We start from the raw sequence: 4010 nt of genomic DNA, 5'->3' as shown, positions 1-4010 counted from the left end.
GAAGTTCATGGATTCAAGGCATCTCAACCAGATCCATGTTCACCAAGAGCCAGTCATGTCCAATCATGGGCTGGGGGTTCCAATTCAAACCTCACAATCAGTGAGTAGTTCTCCTCGAATCTTCACAACAGATTTGAGAGAGTTCATATCGAGAGCAAGACCGATGCAACAAGTCATTCGTTCGTTCCAATATGAACGACTGATTTCTACGGTCCTCTCGGGATGTCAATGCTGCTCATATGCGGCCCAACTGTTGGTGTTCAACCAATTTACGAACGTTGCTTTGTCTAACCAACGACGACGTTCGCACAGGAAGAAGTCTCCAGAGACCGAATATCCTAGGGTCACTATCAATATGATTGGCAAAGGAAAAGCCTCAGGTCCTAGTTCTGATGACTCTGAGATAAGTTGTTCACCGACCGTCAGAGAAATCAATAATGAGTTTGAAGGATTCTACTAACGCACTCGGACGCGAACAGGAGGCATTCCCTCTGTCAACTATCAGAGGTTAGCCAGAGGAACCAATTCCGATGATGAACACTCAGCCATTGCAGAGTCCCAATCATCAAGCTCTTTTGTTGAACATGAGAGCTCCGCCTATATGACAGAAAGCCATGAAGATCTCGCGAAGAGACTTGATGAGCAGGAGGCCATGCTCAAATCTCAGCAAGAGGCCATCATCACAGACAAGGCCAAATCTCAGAAGACAGATTCACCGTTTAGGCAAGAATCCTCCCGGAGAGGAAAAACGTCTTCATCCCGACCTCACACAAGCAAAGGGAAGGGAAAAGTGGTTGATGACACGGCTTCTGACCAAGAAGCCCACAACCTAGAATCTTCCTCTGATGAAGGAAGAGAACCGGAGAATGAGCAGAATCTCCAGTCTGTCAAAATGGAAGAATTGGAAGCCCGCCTCAATGTCATTGCCAACAGAAGCGAGCTCCAAGATGAGAGAGTTGCTAGGCCCTATCCAGTCGAATGGGAGGTAGCCCCTTATCCTCCAAAGTTTGAAGTCATGACGCTATAAACTTTTGATGGTACGGGATCACCAAACCAACATATCTATCATTTTAAGTAACAGATTGGGAATGTGATATCAAGCGATGCCATACTGACTCGATTATTTATTAGCACCCTCAAGGTGCCGGATGTATCCAAAAGTGGGCAGATCTAGAGAGACTCTTCCTGTCAAGATTCTTTGAAGAGGATACAGAAGTCTCCATCCATACCCTTCTTGCCACTAAGCAGAAGAAGAGGGAGTCCGTCAAAGCCTTCGTCAAGAGGTTTCGAACCATGGCTCTCCGGTGTTCGTCAGGTATGACACAGTCTACCTTAGTAGAGACCTGTCGGCACAACTTGCAGACCAACCTCCTAGCCCGAATCGGAGTTGCAGAATGTCGTTCTTGGAGACAACTAATCTCTCAAGGCGAACAGGCTCAAAAGATTATTGCCAGGATCAAAGCTGAAGAACAAAGTAGGCAAGATCAACCTGAGCAATCGGACCAAGCCCAACCTTCACCTGAGCAATCGGACCAAGCCCAATCTTCTCAGTCAGAAGAAGATACCACGACTATTGAAGCTAATCCTCCTCAATAGGATGGCGAATCTACCAAAACTATCACGTTAACAGTTACCTCTGATAGTCAAACTCGTTAGATCTTACCATTGGTTGAAGGAACTAGCGACGAAGGCGTGAGAACTTGATCATCCCCGGAGGCTCTAGCCAAAGGAACATCCGGAGCTTGGGCGGTCTTCGATTTGGAGGCCATTTTCTTCTTGGGTCCCATGGCAACCGTGAAGTGGAAGACGAAGATGGGCGGAATATTCAGGAACGGACCCTTTCTTCCGTTGAAGCGCTGGAGAAGATGAACAGTAGCCCTGTTTAGAAATCAAACAAGAAAGGGAAAAGTCGAATGACTTTTTGATTTGACCTCAGTGGTCCATTTATAAACAGCTGTAGCTGTCAAATCGAAACGAGATTTTAGGTAAAATCTCACCTGAAACGTGATTCTCGCGTTTTCAAATGAAGGGGAGGAGGGGTTTTTCAACTACCAAACGCACCCTCACGGTCAAACAGTCGAACGCATGATTTAGACATGCGTTCTGATGACTGCACTCACATAAATAACACCTTCAAAGGGGTTAATATTCCAAGCAATAATCAGACTGCTGAGATCATTCTACCCTAGACAAGCTGATCGAGAAGAGTCTTTCGAAGCTGTCCTCCTGACTAAGCTGGGGATGAAAGTCTGTTCATGCAAGCTGAGGTCCAAGCCATTATTGACAAAGCAAACAAGAAGGAGGGTGTCGATAAAATTTGCCTAAAGCCCTGAGAAGCTCTATTCAGTCTACGATGGAATACATTTAATCAGCAAAGTTTTGGGTTCCAAAGTGTTTCGAAAATTCGTCCCAGTCAACCGCGAACTTTCGAAAACTTTGGAGGGGGTTCTGTAGGCTGTCTAAAAATCACAATGGATAGCTAATTCTCCATCGAACACTGATGATGGAAGTTACAATCTGACGACTTCCAGAAGGCTACAATTCGAAGATTTTCACATGTCAAAGAGTTAAAGCAAAGATTACAAAACGACAGTCTTTAGCAATACTCTGACAGAAAGGATTACAAATCGACGATCTCTTCAAACCAAGACGTGGAAGTCCTCCCCGCGTACCATCATCAAGACACTACACCGATTCAATCACCTACGCCGCTTCAACAGCTATAAACACGAATGCAGCTTCTTATGTGAGATGATTGATCTTGATGGCTGCGACAACAACATGACTGATATCATGTTAGCAACCATTAGAGGTGCTGATGAGCAGTGTAATGATATTCGACACACTCAGTGGAGATCATGACCTGCAGTTGATAGAGCGTTATTGAGATGCCTCAATTGTCACAAATGGCCTGAATAAGACCTTCTTTACTGGTCTTTGGTGTCATCCATATATAAAGACAGAGAAATCTAATCAACAGCTCGAACGCAGCTCCAATCGTTGCCAAGCACAGCTCGAACGCAGCTCCATCGCTGCCCAACGCAGCTCCATCGCTGCCCAACGCAGCTTATCAACCGCTGCCCAACGCAGCTTATCAACCGCTGCCCAACGCAGCTTATCAACCGCTGCCCAACGCAGCTTATCAACCGCTGCCCAACGCAGCTTATCAACCGCTGCCCAACGCAGCTTATAAACCGCTGCCCAAGCAGCCCGTCAGTCGCTGCCAAACGCAGCTCAATCACCGCCAGAACGCAGGTTAAGGTTCTGACTCATTCAAACGTGATCTAACAACTTCGAAGCTGTTCTTCACCCACGATTTGAGGAGTGGCTTTAGTGGGTTGTTACACCCGACTAATGGGGTAACTAAACCCCCATTTAGGCGCGGATTATGGGGGCAGTTACACCCCTAATCCCCCTATAAATAGCAACAAACTCAACAGAGTAAAAGATCTCTTTTTGGATTGGGGGAGATCGGATTTTTGATAATCAGATCAAGAGAGATTTCTTTTCATTAATCGGAGGGGGATCTTTCGATCAAATCTTCCAGAATCAGAAAAAGGAGGATTGACTCCTTACACAGTCTGGGAAATCAACAAACGGAGGATCTCTAATCCATCGATATTTGGCTTATTAACCGAATTATTTTCGGTTCCAACAACTCTATCATTAGAGTTTGTTACTTGTTCTGAATCACAAAACTCGACAAGAGTTATCAACCAGACAAGGCAGTCGTTCCAGTGAGTATAGATATTCGGATCGTCAACGAGAAGCAAACTCGACACAAGCATTCGAGGGAGGCATCTCATCGCTACCAAGAAGAACCCAGAATTAAACAAAGGGGAGAATCCAGATCATTCTCTTCTCTTTTGTAACCAGGAATCCAAATTGTAATCGAGAGTTGAGAGAGTTGTAATCATTCTTTTTCTAAGCAGTTAGAGAGAATAAAATCAAACGCAATTCTTTCCTTATATTATTTTTATTATAAAATTTCCCACAAACAAAAGATGGGG

The sequence above is a fragment of the Asparagus officinalis genome, chromosome 6, assembly GCF_001876935.1.
Source record: "Asparagus officinalis chromosome 6, Aspof.V1, whole genome shotgun sequence".
Taxonomy (NCBI): domain Eukaryota; kingdom Viridiplantae; phylum Streptophyta; class Magnoliopsida; order Asparagales; family Asparagaceae; genus Asparagus; species Asparagus officinalis.
Note: the sequence above shows the minus strand (reverse complement) of the source record.